This window comes from Alligator sinensis, unplaced genomic scaffold (assembly GCF_000455745.1).
Source record: "Alligator sinensis unplaced genomic scaffold, ASM45574v1 scaffold1094_1, whole genome shotgun sequence".
Lineage (NCBI taxonomy): Eukaryota > Metazoa > Chordata > Crocodylia > Alligatoridae > Alligator > Alligator sinensis.
Genome location: NW_005842562.1, coordinates 712970 through 728612, shown reverse-complemented (window position 1 = coordinate 728612; position 15643 = coordinate 712970).

The following is a 15643-nucleotide window of genomic DNA, read 5'->3' as shown; positions in this document are numbered from 1 at the left end:
AAACTGAACTAAAATAAACCACCTAAACTGAAACATCAGTGCACAAACGTACCCATTTACAAAAGTTGCTTTTGAAACATTCCATTTGTTAAAGCAGTGCACTGCAAGCGAGTGTGCGGAGAAAGTTTTAGTGAGCCTGCAGAGGGATTTGCATTGATTTAGCTAAGTTGAATTAAAGTCCGATTTTAGGTAAACTGGTACAAGTTATATTTGTGGATAAACTAGTGGTGCTTTTTTAAAGTGACTATAATTTTCTAAATGTATTTATTTTGTATTTCATGCAAGATTGAGACTCTTGTAGCCTTCATCAGTGAAACAAGCCTACTTCAAACTGTGATAAGTACTTCTAATCCTTGAGTATGTAAAGAAGTTCATAATTTTAATTGTTTATGCTGCTTAATCTCTTTTTAATAAATATATATGCCAACATAAAACATGCCATTGATGTGAAAAGATTAAATCAGGCATTCCAACTATCATTTAAAGAGATGCTGACATAGCCAGAAGTCCAAAATTTCACTTTATTGAGCATTGTCATAGTCTTAAGAAACATATGGCATGTATTTCAGTCCTTATAAGAAATTTTAAAAATCTCTACTTCTGTCTTTACATTTTTTTGAAAAACACAGAAAAGTCAGTGTTCTATTTTTTGTAAGACCTATAATATAACAATGTATATTTTGTACTGAATGGCAGAGAAGCAAAAGTTATTAATAAAAAAATGTTCAACAAAACAGAAGTACCTACCAGCCATAAATCAGGGCACTAGAAAACCACATGTTTGACATCAACATTTGACTTCACACAAGTGAAAACATGTGCTGTATCCACCTCTTGTGTTACACTTAGGTTATACGCTTCTTGGGCCAAGAACCATTTTTTTATCTTTGTGCAGTGTCTACCCAATGGGGCTCTGACCCAGGACTAGGGCTCCTCAATACAATGGTAACATATTATCATTAGTATTAATAATAAAAATGCACAGGCACAAGGGATGAGTTAAGGTGACCTGTGCAACCTTAAATTTTGGAATTTCCTAACTTTAGAATGATTGTCTTCACAACTATGACTTTAATGTAGACTTTTTATATCATTCTGTATAAATTTCCTGTTATGTTATTTGCCTTAATGATCAGTATCATAATTATGTGATCCTATCAAGGTGTTGATTATTACATCATGGAAGTCTCATGAACGGGTGATAATCAGATCAAGTGTCAAGTGCCAGTGTCCAGATCATGGGTGGTACCAAGATACTTTGTGTTGAAGTTTCACACTGAACAAAATTAGTTATACATAGCTTATTGCATGAACATAGCTCGAGCAAACGTTGTCCATTTTAATTCATTTTGCCGACACCATTGGTGCCCAAACAGTGAAGCCAGGCAGCATGCTCAGTGCCAGCCCTTGTGCTGAAGTCTCCAAGCAGGAGGATTTTTTCATTAGGTGAAATATTATTGATTGAGGCACTAAGCCTTAACTGTAGAAACAGTCCTTTGATTCGGATCAGGCAGTGAGAGTTGGAGCATATGCACATAAGAGATTGACAGAACCAGACACAATAGTGAGTCGAAGCACTGTTAATCTTTCAGACCCTTTGTTTGGTGGTTCTATTGAAAACAGCAGCTTAGTTTTAACTGCAAAGCCAACACTATGCTCTCTGAATTCTTTCGGCTGTTTCCCACACCAAAAAAAGCATAGTTCTTCTCTTTCAGGCAGCCAGTGCCTGATAGTTTGGTCGCTTGTAGAGCGACAATATCAACATTCAGTTTCAGCTGTTCTGTATCAATTTTTGCAGCTTTGCTTGCATCAGCAATGGTTTGGAGGCAATTGGATATACCTGGGGTCATCGTACATGCATCCCAACTTTCAATCTTTAGGCAAGTTTTTTCCTTGAATTTTTTGAAGTAGCTGGTAATGCGCAATAGCAGTCTGCTTGCTTCCAACTTGAATCTCGAAGCTCCAAGCACCCACTGAAGCAACAGACTGCAAAAACAACTTATTGGCTGAGGACTGCCCAGCTTGAGGCAAGTGATAGTTTTCCAAGGAGGCGCGATGACCACTCCCACTGGAGTCAACAGCTGGTGCCTGGATCTACACCAATCAATCCATGGCTTATAATCAATAACTGTTGACTCTAGTTTGTTTCAATGCATTGGCAAAGCTGAAGTAACCTCTCCAGGGATCAAAAGCCTGGGCACTTGCTATGTGATCAAGAGTTGCCCAGTCATCAGAATCACCCTTTCAACTTTGCTGACTTATCTACTGGAAAGGTAAAACAATGTGGGGCTGGGAAAGTTGTAGGAACTGCTGGAAAGAAGACTGAATAATCACCTAACCTCCTTAGGGACTCTACTCCAAATTTTCTGTCAGGGCTTACTCCCTTAGCCTTCACCTCTCTCAAGGCAATCCACAAGACAGTGGTTGTGGTCAAACTCAAATTGCATCCCAGGAAATTGTACAAAAGCAAGAAACTCCTTACTATGAATAAATGCTATATGACTGAAAGCTGAAGGCACATCATCTCAATTCATTAAAACTTGCTCTGGGGTTCTATCATATCTTAATCTGTGAAATACTGCTGAGGAAAAATGGGTTCAGCTCAAAGAAGCCAGCTATCAAACTGCCTTGAACTCTTGTGGTACTTTGCATTGCAGCTCAAATGACTGGTTTGATGAGAACTCATCTGAAATGATCCCACTCATAGAAAAGAAATGGTCAGCTCTCTTTAAATATAAGGGTATAGGGGAAATGAAGTTGATGTCATATACTTGGACTTCAAAAAGGCCTTTGACATGGTCTCCCATGATGTCCTCATGGTGAAATTGGGGAAATGTGGCCTCAACTACTTTACGGCCCAGTGCCTAGGTAGCTGGCACCATGATAGGACCCCAAGGGTACTGATTGATGGAACTGAGTCATCATGGCAGAAGGTGACCAGTGGCATCCCTCAGGGTTCAGTACTTGGGCCAGTGCTCTTCAACATGTTCATCCATGATTTGGGTTCAGGTATCATAAGCAAAGTGGCAACGTTCACTGACAACACCAAACTATGGGAAAGCGTGGTCATGCTCGAAGACAGGCTGGCAACACAGGCTGACCTGGACAGGCTCATGAGGTGGGCAGACCTCAACCTGATGTCATTTAATACAGAGAAATGTAAAGTGCTTCATCTGGGGAGAAATAATCCTCAATACACTTACAGGCTTGGCAGTGCTACGCTTGCCAGCACCACAACTGAATGAGACCTGGGTGTCATGATTGACAAGATGAACATGAGCCACCAATGCAATGTCATAGTTGACAGAGCTAATCAAACACTGGCATACATCCACCAAGGCATCTTGAGCAAGGCAAAGGATGTCATCCTCCTGCTCTACTCAGCCTTAGTGAGACCACAACTGGAGTACTGATTCCAGTTCTGGGTGCTGCACTTCAAGAAGGATGTACAGAAGCTCGAGAGATTCCAAAGGAGGGCCACATACATGATTAGAGGCCTGGAGACCAAGTCATATGAGGAGAGGCTGAAGGACTTGGGACTGTTCAGCCTGGCAAAAAGAAGACTCAGGGGGAACTTGATGGCAGCCTATAAGTATATCAGAGGCGTACACGAGGGCTTGGGGGAGCATCTATTCACCAAGGCCCCCCAGAGGAGGACAAGAAATAATGGGCACAAACTGATTGAAGATTGCTTCAGGCTAGATATAAGGAAAAGCTTCTTTAAAAGTCAAGTGCTGAGGGTTTAGAACAGGCTCCCCCAAGAGGTGGTACAGTCATCTACCCCAGCAATCTTCAGAAAATATCTTGACAGCCAACTTGCTGCGGTCATGGGCGACTGGTGCCTCCTGGCTCTGGGGGGGCACCAGCAGCCGATCACTGACAGGGGGCAGAGGAGTCCCCCAGTGGCCAATCGCTGGCCCCAGAAATGCCAGCAGCAAACCAGAAGTGCCACTGGCAAAACCGGAACTGCTTCCAGCACGTCTTATAGGGGAGGGGGGCACCAGCTGGTGCTCCCCACTCCCCGACCAGCGAGGTCCAATTTCAGCATTGCCTATGGCTGGGGTCATCTGATCTCAGCAGTCTTTCCTGCCCAAGTGTAGGGGGGCTGGACCCAATGAACTGTAAGGTCCCTTCCAGCCCCTAACAACTATGAAACTATGATAAGTGTGACGCTAGCCACGCCAACTTGCAGGCACTTTGAGAGATACAGCAAAAGGTCAAATGTACAGCAAGATGGTGTGCAAATGATTATTGGCTACAACTGTGTGAAAGTATTGAAAAAGCTGCTGGTGACATGCAAGCAATGTATAGGGGTATCAAGAAAGCTCTCGGCCCTGTTCCAAGGAAGACCATCCCTTTAAAATCCTCCATAGGTGAAGTCATCAGTGACTCTAATAAGTAGATGGATTGATGGGTTGAACAGTACTTGAAACTCTACTCTTGTGAAAATGTGGGCCATGACTTCGCTCTCAATGCACTGAAGACTTCTCAACCCTGACAGCACTTAACCATGAAGCTACTGTAGATTAACTAGAAAAAGCCATTGATCAGCTTGCTTGTGTTAAAGCCCCAGGTGCAGATTGCATACTGGCTGAAGTTACTAAGTGCGGGAAATCCATCCTCTTCCATCTGCATGAACTAATATGTATATGTTGGAGAGAAGGTGAAGTTCCTCAGGACACGAAGGATGCAAGCATAGTCACTCTGTACAAAAACAAAAGTGATATGAGCAACCGCAATAACTATCACGGTATATCCTTACTTTGCATCTTTGGGAAACTGTTCACCAAAGCTGTCCTGCTAAGACTGCAGACCCTTGCAGACCTACCCTGAGTCTACCCTGAGTCTCAATGTGGTTTCAGATCCAGTTGATCCACAACAGAATGATATTCTGTGAACATCTGTGAAGAAAAACACTGTGAACAATGGAAATCTCTGTACATAGCATTTGTCTATCTTACCAAAACTTTTGATCTCGTCAGCAGAGATAGCTTGTTTTGAATCCTGAAGATTGGCTGCCCTCCTAAGCTCCTGAGCATCATCAAGTCCTCCCAGTTGGTATGTGTGGAATGGTGCAGTTTGATGGGTTATATTCGGAAGAATTTAAAATCAAGAGTGGCGTTAAACAGGGCTGTGTCCTAGCTCCAACGCTTTGGGGGATTTTCTTCGCTGTCCTACTCAAATATGCATTTACTGGCTGTTCAGAAGGTGTATACCTTCAGACCAGATCCAATGGGAAACTCTTTAACCTTACTTGTCTCAAAGCAAAAACCAAAACCCAAGAAGTTCTTGTCCATGAAATGCTCTTTACCGACAAATCAGCAACTGTTAGTCATCTAAAGCTAGCCTTTGGGTACAGGCCTATCCTGGCTTACAGGCAGCCCCCCCAATCTTAAACAACATCTTTCCAGCAACAGGGTACCTAACTCCAATTCTTAATTCTCCAAGCCATCAGAAGCCAGTTGTGTCTCCTCATCAAGTCATCACTGGGTGGAACAACACAAATGATAAGATCTGGGGTTCCTTCACCTGCTCCTCCACAACATCTTATATGCCATCACTTGCTTGCAGTGCCCCTTTGCTGTATATATTGGACAGATGGAGCAATCGCTTCATGAAGGAGTGGCTAGACACTGAATAAACATCAATTCCAGAAACACGCACACAACAAACCATGGCAGAACACTTTAATCTCCCTGGACAGTCCATCACTGACTTTAGAGTAGCTGTCCTTAAACAAAAGAAGACTGGGAGGTAACTTGATAGCCACCTACAAGCAGTGTTCCCTCTGAGCTGTGCATGTGCATGGTCACGCACAATTAAAAATCTTGCCGCGCACCAACTTTTTAAGGCCGCACACCCACCCAGAGAGGAGCTAGGTGCAGAGCGCGGTGGAGGCACCAGGGCCTGTGTGGGACACTTACCAAAGGTAAGCTCCTCACTCCTCATGCAAGGCAGGCAGTGGCTCCTCTGTGAGGCAAGGCGGGAGTGGAGATGGGGACAGGGGCTGGCCCTGGGGCAGGCTCGCCGGCTCTGGGGAACTGCTCCACACCCCCGCATTGCCTTGGGGAGCGAGGAGGCACATGGCATCAGGGCTGGGGAGTGGACCAGTTTCTCAGAGCCAGCGGAGCGTGGCGTGGGATGGAGCCATGAGCAGCTCATTTGGGGGGCACAGGGATGGGGGGAGGGCAGCCCCCACCACTGCATGCATGGGCAAGGTAGGGGGGAACTGCTCCGTGGGCTCCACTGGCTCCGGGGAACTGCGGGACCAAAGCAGCATGCTCACGGACCAAAGCAGCGCGCTCACAGACCACTACTCCTTAGAGGGAACATTGCCTACAAGTATGTCAGGGGTGAACACCAAGATCTAGGGCAGCAACTCTTCAGAAAGTCACCTCTTGGGAGGACAAAGTTCAATGGGCACAAGCTAGTTTGTAGCAGAAAGCCCCTTTTCCTCTTGCCTGCATTTGCTCTCCCCTCTTTGGATATGTTTCCCTTCTTCTACCTTTTCTTCCTTCCTCCTTCTTTCACTATAAGATAAGGAATTGTGTTTTAAAGTTTGTATGTGTGTATTTTGTATCTCCCCTTGTATTTTGGTATTTTTATCTATTTGTGTGCCATGGCATTACTCTTGTAGATTATATTTTATACTCTTCACCTTTTAAGTAAATGTGTTTAGTTTTTAGAAGTAAGTTATACGCTGTAACAATGTTAACAAGGGCAGGAATCAAACTGCCACTTCCCTGTATCAGGCGGGCCCCTGAAAGAGTGAGTGAATCAGTGATTGAATGTATAACACAGTAGCAGGCTTCAGTAACAAGGGTCAATTAACACCTACGAAAACCACAGATCAACCAATGGAAGAAATCAATAGGAGACAATATAGCAACTGGGAATTCTCTAAACTTGACTGTTCAAGGGCTAGAAGCCCTGGTCTGAGTTAATCAACGCCGGGGACCAAATTTGGGGCTGAATATCTCCAGATCAACCGCTCCCAGAGCCCTATTCATGACAGCGGTAAATTAATCAAAAGTCATCAATGGACTCCCAAACCTGCACGTACATGTGGACAACCCCTGGGGCTGACAGATGCCATCCCATAGCCACCGAGGGGCAAGTCCCACAAGGGTCAAAGACCCCTGGATTGGGCAAACCTGAAAACTGGGGAGTCACCAAAATCTGCCAGGGACAGATAAAAAGCAGTGAAAAGTGACCCTCAGGGGCACCCCCTTGATCTCCAACTTGACCACCACCCGACCTGTCCAGCCAGAAGGACCAGCTGGCGACCCCCTTCTGGAGGATAACACCACGTTGGAAGAAGCCTCGACTGGCCATTGACAGCAGACTCCAGCACCTGTGGGATAGGTATACCCAACTCCTGTAACTCGCTACTGTGTGTGTGCATGTGTGTGTGTGGACCAGCCCCAAGGTTTATGATTTGACTTCATTACAGTGTTTCATTCCGCCTAATAAACCAGAATTTTAAGGATCCTGAGTTGGACATTTGTAGCCAACAAGTTGAGGGAAAATTTAGACTGGACATAAGGAAAAACTTCTTTTCCATAAGTGTATCTAGAATCTGGAACACAATCACAGCAGAGGTGGTGCAGCTGCCATCCCTGGAGGTGTTCAAGAGGAAGCTGGACAAGCACCTCATTGAGCTCATTTGAGCCCAACTACCTCCTGCCCATGGCAGGGGATTGGACTTGATGATCTCGCAGGTCCCTTCTGGTCCTACTATTCTATGATTCTAAAAATTATTTTTTTAAATTTGAATAAGAAATTACAGAACAAGAAATCATCCACAGACTGGATTTTGTTAAATTTGGTTACAACGGAGACTATAAACCCTTATCCCATTACCTGGATTAGCTGTTTATTCTAGTTTCCTTTCAGGTGCCAAATACTTTATTCACTTAATTGATCTAATCAATCCACTTATTACCTCTCTAAACAGCATCTCCCACCCTTGTCCCTTTCTTTTCCTTCTTTCTGGGTGCCCATTCTGACAGATTGGTTGTTACCGATAAAAACTCATGCCTCTTTAAACCAGTTAGTCTCTTGCATGCCACCCTGCCTCCAAAGACATTTTATTTAATTAAATTATGGTCACTGTTGCTTTTTGAATCAAGGCTTGTACTTTAGGACTAAAATTAATCTCTTCTCTGTTCTCAAATCAGATGCTTGAAGAAGTAGTCAGGTCAAACAACTGCTTGTTCACACTCCCCCTGTTCTGGTACAGATCCCTAAAGAAGGACCACTGTCTGTCTACCTGCCCTCCAGCAGCATTACAGGCAGACAGAAGGCAGCACCAGAAGCAACACCAGCAGCATCCACATGGCTGGGGGATACGAAAGGAGGCCCTGAGAAGAACTCCCTTGCTACACTCCTGCTTAAACACTAGAGCTAGGGACAGAAATCACACATAAACAGGTATAAGTGATCAGAAATTGGTTTGAATCTGTAACACAACAGAAATTTAGTGCACATAAACCACTTTCAAAATGGCCAAAACTGGTTTAAGATGAACCTGGATGGATGTAGTATCAGACTTAACTAACTTAGGTTAAATTGGTTTATTAAACTTCTGTCCCAGAGCCCCTCCAGATTCAAGTTAACTCACAGTCCCCCAGCATCCCAAGATGCTTTGCACCTCCCTGACAAACCCCTTCTCGGAGGGTGGGCAAGAAAGCCTTGGCCCAAGCTATCTGCTCCAGCCAAGCAGGGAGGCATGCCCTAGTGCCCCCTGGCTTCTGGCCTGGGTGACAGCAAGCATGTGGCTGCATTTCTAGAATCAAAAGTGAATGTCTGTTCACTTGCTTATCAGTTCAATCTGCACAGCTTAAACTAACCTGCAAATATTGAATCAATTCAGCCATGGGTTTTACTTAGCCCAGGTGGCAGTGCTGTGCTCTTTATGTGCTTCAAGGAGTCCAGGTGCTTTTCTAAACATGCTTTCCAATCAGTTGTGTGTTTTTATGGAGCTCATTTGTGGAGCTGCTTTTGTTTTGTGTTTTAGTGATGACACATGTAATGCAATTTATGGCCAGTCATTTTAAGCCTGGTTAATTATGGAGTGTCCATAAATTTACAGAGAGTTGTCAACCCTGTTAAATGGGGTAGAATAGCAGTTTGGAAATATCTGAAAGGCAACCAGGTTCTGCCACAAAGGGCAGGACATGAAGCAGTGAGTTTAAAACACAGCAAAATAATGTAAAAGTTGTAGGACAATGGAACAAGCTGTCCAAAGAATCTACTTCATTAGAGGTTTTCAAGAAGAGGCTAAATAAGCCTGGGATTCTTTAGAAATAGCACATCCTGCATTTGTACAGAGGATTGGCCCAGATAACCCCTGAGGTTGCTTCCAACCCAATAATTCTATGAGCCTACTGCAGGATAGTGGCTTAACATTTTACTGGAGGTGGCTAAAAAAAGGGGGACTATATTTTCTCAAATAAATTATTAAAATTTGCTACTAAAAATATATATATGCCCATCTAGTTTGATATATGCACTGTCTAGCAGCCTTGGAGCACATGCCCAGTCCAGGCCATGGGGCGTGTTCCCAAGACTTGGGTGTTGGGCTGGGTTCAACCCTGAGGGTGGCCCCAACACTCGTCTGCCATGACTTGATCTTCTGTTCAGTAGTGGGACTCTCCCTCGTGGAAACTCACGGACCGGGCACTGCCCCTTGCTTACATTCTCAGGGCTCCACCTCCCCTACACCCTGGCCATATGCCAGCCTTCAGGACCACCAAGTGGAGGGTCGCCGGCTTGTTTCTTTGATGCTCGCTGCTGCTCTTGCTCCCTCTTGCCTGTCCGTTAGTGTCTGTCTTTGCCCCAGGTATGTATGGGGTATGGGACCAGCCCTGTCTCAACCTCCACCTTGGCCCTATCTCCGAGTCATCAGGTTCACTGAGGCAGCCTCTACCCTTCTTCTTGACCCTTTGGGTCAATTGCAGATGCTTCCCTGGGCTTCCAGTGCCCTGCAAGGCACCAGTATCAATCAAGAAACCAAAGGAAAAAAAAGAAGAAAAGAAAGAAACAGCAGGGTCCAGGCCACAGCCCACCCCACTCACGGGTACAGCATCTGTAGTCATCTGGATCCCTTGACACCGTCCTCCTTGTCCTGGCTGTCCTGTTGAGCCAGGCATTTACACTTTTAAGAGGGTTGGGACCGTTCTGGTGGGCCCCTGTCCGGACTCCCGCCAATCTCCCATAGTGATGATCCTGGAGGCCGGGGGACAGCATCACCCTCTCTCCCAGGTTTTTCTGCTGCCCCCTTTGCCTCCCCGCGACTGGGGCTTTTAAATCTGCCGGGCGGCGGTTTTTGGTGATGTCACCCACCAGCGTTGCTCCCAGACACAAAAAGAAGTGGCTGATGAACCACGCCGGCAGTTCTTCTCAGCCCGGCACATCTTTTCCTAGGTAAGTAAGCCCCTTCCTTTGGGGTTTTAGTTTTCTTTTTCTGGGGTTTTCCCCCAGCCTCGGCTCTCATCATGGGAGGGGTTCCCAGGAATTCCGTTTGTGTCCCCCTGGGACAATATATTTAAATGAAAAATTTCACTAGCTGAAATGATCACTGTGAAGGAGAGGAAAGAGCAGAGATATTTGCACGGTGCCACAGGGAGCCGGCAAAAGAGAGATGAGTGCCCTGGGAGCTGAAGTTCCAGAGCAGCTACTCCATGAGGCTGGAGTGGCCCCAGAGAACCAAAGGACAAGTGTGCAAGGAGCACAGCAAGCCAGAAGGAGGGGGAGAGCATCCTGAGCCCTGGGAGGCAGAACGAGATGTCTCCAGATTCATCAAGCCAGTGGATAGCTGGTGATTAAGCTCGGCAGAGCTTAGTTAAGCCAGGAGACACTGGCCAGAGACACGCCACCGAGAGGAATGGCAGTTGCAGCAAGAGTGTGACGTCATGAAAGGGCCAGCCCACGGAAAAGTGGCTGAGCCCTGAGAGTCAAGTTACTGTGGTGTTTTAATTTCACTTTCATTTGGGGGGGGGGGGGGGTTTGACTAGTTGAGTTACCTGCCCTGCCCTCGTTTCTATGGGCAGGCAGAGAATTGAATTAGGTGGACAGAAACCCCACTTGAACCTTCTTTTTAAAGAGAAAAATTCTCTCAGCCAGAATAATATCCCCTAGACAGGGGATATTAGCCCAACCAGATTTCTGTTCTTTTTATTTGCTTAGCCTCCTTTATTCTGTCAGTATTAGAAGGTTTAAACATCTAAAAGAACTCTCCCCTTTGACCAATGATAAGACTTACCTGTGACTGAAGGAGAAGTCCAGTAACCTACGCTGATTTTGTTCCATCAAGACAGTCAGCTAACCACACACAAACCTGTGAAAGAAAAGACAAGACACCAGTTAAGATCAAGATAAACAAAAGGATGGCGTAACATCTGGGTGATGCTAGGCCAGGGTGTAGGGGAGGTCGGAGTCCCAGAAGAAACCTACTGCAAGTGATCATCTGTTAGTGGTGAGAATTACTACCTTCCAATTATTATCATCCTAAGAAACACCAAGACGTGGCAGGAGAGAGTCGGGACCACTGTTACAGAAAACAGGCAAGAGCTCACATGAACGAAGGTCAAGGTAGGGAAGATACCTGGGGCATGTTCCTTTAATAGTAACCAGACCAAGTCCTGACAATCACAAAGATTTTTATTACATTTTTTATAAATACCAATTTAATAACAGTAATTTTTCAAAAAAATCCACTGTGTGATATTTTGTTAATTAACACATTTTTAAGCATTGCTGGTCTAAATGCAACCTGTGTCTGCAAACAGCTTGCATTCTTCATCTTCAGGTTCATTGCTTAGGAAGGTAGGGGGGTCTTAAATATAAAGCTCATATATTTCTGTAATGTAACTATACCATACTTCTAACTTTATGCTGAATCTCACTAGCATCATAATATCATACGTATTATGCTACATCATCTTCTACAGGAATCATTTTATATTTTTAAACTTTCTTAACAAATTATAGATTTAGGGGGGAAAAAGACTTTAAAATTCAAGCATATTCTTCATTGAATAATACATTTAAAGACAGACCAAATTTTTAAACCAAAGCTAGTTGAGAATCTGCATGTTAACATAAGCCACTTGTAGTTAATTTTAATGCTTTTTCACTTTTTTAGTGAGTACACCTAATGTTATTCATTCTCATTGGGTACATCTTCTTGGATAATACACCTTGATCAATTTCTGCACAAGAAACTATAGGACAATTAGCCTGAAAATTTTCTGCATAAAGTTAGAAATGACAAAAAAATGGCAACATGCTCAGAAAAGTTTTTGTTAAGACATGGTGAAAAAGATGAATATTATGATTTAATGAAGTATATTCAAGCTTACACATACAGGAAAGTATGCTACCCGTGAAACTTGAGGAAAAATAGATTAGCAATTCAGAAGCCAAATGGTTTGGCATTTGCTTGCTGACACAATAACACCAAATGTTCACAAACTTATTTTTCAAATTTCCCCGATCCTGGAAACACATTTATAGTTCAGTAATTTTACTCAGCTGAATAGTTCCACTGATTTCAGTGCAGAAGTATTTACAGAATCAGGATGTGAGCTTGTAACTTCAAAACTCTGTTCTCACCTGTGGTGGTCATTGGGGGTTTCTTATGCATCCTGATTATTACAGCAAGGTGAACATAAGGAAAGACAGAAAGGAATCATAAATATGACAACCTGATGTGACTTTTAACTTTGCAGATAAAAACTAAACAAACAGACTTTGGAATGCTTACAGAGGATGAAGTAGCACATACACAGGAAGACCGTGCTGGATCTTTTCACAGAAGCCTACTGAAATTTAAGCCTCTCTCTCAACATTAAAAAGCCTATAGTGCTTCATCAGCCTGCTCCAAGCCACGAATGTGATTCTCCCTCCTTCCTTCCCTCTTCCCCCCACTGCCATCAAGTGAAAGACCCTGGAGGTAGTCGAGCACTTCCCTTACCCTCAGTAGCTACCACTCTCAGAGAGCAATTGCTGACAAAGAGATCCAACATAGTACCTGGTGGGCAAGCACCTCCTTCAGAAAATTGCTTTGACATCTTTCTATTGATCATGATATCCAGAAAGACACCAAGATCAAGGTCTACAATGCAGTCATTGTCCCCACTTTCATCTATGCACGTAAAATGCGGGTGATCTGCCATCGTTATCTCAAGAGACTGGAGAGGTATCACCAACAATGCCACTGGAAAATACTTCACATCAAATGGGATGATTATTGCATAAAACACCAGCCTCCTTGCCAAAGCCAATGTTACTAGCAGAGAGTCAGTGATCCTCAAGCACCAACTTCTCTAAACATTGTGCAAGGATGCCTGACTTTCGATTTCCAAAACAAGTGCTCTACTTCCACCTTAGTTGCAGCCAGAGATCTCACAGTGGCTACAAGGATGCATTGAAGGCATACCTCAATAAAATGGATGCCAACATTAAGAGATGGGAGGAAGTGGCTACTAACAGACTCCCAACAGCACCACAACTTCAACAAGTGTCAGACTGCTTTGAGGTAAAGCATCATGCCCTCAAATCAGAGAAGAGAGAATGGAGAAAGGAAAATCAAAGAAATCCCAGCCTATGGCTATTTTCTCCCCTGTGGAAAGACATCTAACTTCTGCAGATGGATCTTTGGCTCAGAGATTGGACTCTTAAGTCATCTCAAGACCCATCAATGAGACATGGTAGAGATCATCCTCAAATCACGGGATTGCTGCTGCCACTAATGACGCAGCATGGCTCTGGGAGATAGAAAGAGAATGGAATCAAAACTCTCCCCTACCTTGGGGGTCTTTAAGAAAAGGCTGGATAGGCATCTGGCTGGGGTCATCTGACCCCAGCACCCTTTCCTGCCTAGACATGGGGTCGGAATTGATCTGTTGAGGCCCCTTCTGACCCTAGCATCTATAAATCTATGACCCTAATGTCCTTAGTGATGTGAGGACAGTGATACTGTCAGCAGAGATGGATGAGGGAGTAGAGGTTCTGAAAGAGAAAACAAGGTTCTTTCACTTGGATATATTTAAGCTGACTGATAAACACCACAGGGAAATGTCAGAGTTATACAATAGTTGGAGTTTTTTTAGTTGGACAGAGGTGCATATGACATTTCCAAACTAAATGGATTCTCTCTTTGAAATTTACTTCTGGAAACCACGCCAATAATAACAGTTCTGATGGAAGTGATTATATTGTTTATACATGTGCAATCTATTGTCTTTAAATTCTGCTACAGTTCCACTTGTGCTATCCCAGTTCCATCAGGAAATTAACAAGAAAGGGCCTTATTTATATATCAAAATGAAGTTACTTTTCAGGAACTGTAGTTCTTTGGAATGGATTACCTACATACACATATATGGGTGCCTTGCATTGAACAACAATTATAGAACTACACTCAGGCCTTCACAGTGGCATACCACTTTGCAAAAGCATGGATTGAGCTCCAGATGACTGCCCAGCAGATGTCATTTATAGGGAATATTTTGCAGGGATACCATAGAAATAGCGTGAACTCTAGTGGAATATATCCATATCACAGATACCAGAACCAAACTTAACAGTCTTATAACAGTCTTAAACAGCTTGGCTAGGGACAGAAGTTATACATAAACCGATTTAAGTGATCAGAAACTGCTTTAAACCTATAACAGAGCAGAAACTCAGTGCACATAAACCAGTTTCAAAATGGCTGAAATTGGTTTAAGATAAACCTGGTTAAATGTAGTATCAGACTTAACTGATTTGGGTTAAACCAGTTTATGAAACTTCTGTCCCAGATCCCTTCCTGGTTCAAGTTAAAGCATAGCTCCCTGGCATGCTTTCCAGCCCTGGCCTGGGCTGTGCTGTCTGCTCCAGAGAACAGGGCTGGCCCTGCCCCTTTGCTCCCTAGCTTGAGCAGTGAGGGCTGGCTGACAAGGGTGGGGCCAACCCGGCTGGGGATGCAGCCCAGTCTACAGGGGGGGGACTGCCTCGCCCCACCCCAGGCAAATCCTGGCAGGGATCTGGGGCCAGGGAGAGGGGCTAAACACCCCTTTCCTTGCTCAAATTTACTGCTGGCTGCAATTGTGGACTACAAATCCCAAAGGCACCTTAAAGAAGGAAGAGGAAGTGACCCTGCAGAGTCCTGCTGGTGTAATTCTGGACGGCATATCCAAGACCTTGGGGGCAGCAGGAAAAGGAAGTAAACACACAGCCAGAGAGCCATGCTCTAGTGCCCCCGGCTTCTGGCCTGAGCCACTGCAAGCATGAGGCTGCATTTCCTGAATTCAAGGTAAATGTCTGTTCACTTCCGTTTCAGTTTAATCTCTGCAGCTTAGACTAACCTGCAAAGACTGAATCAATTCAGCCTCGGTCTTTTTGACCATCTGTTCTTAGCCCTTAAGATCTAGTTGGACAATCATTGAGATGATATCACTGTGCTCTTAGGTCTCTCAACTACCAAAATAGAATGTCCTAGAAACTTTCAAAATGGCTTGGTCCTATGGAGGACCAAAGGCCAAAGCTATTAATATCCAGAAAATGCAGCAAAACCTCTGCTTATGAGGAATGGGGCTTCTGAGAGAACACTGGCAATTTTTTTGTAGACACAAATGTAAGTCAGTGGCAAATT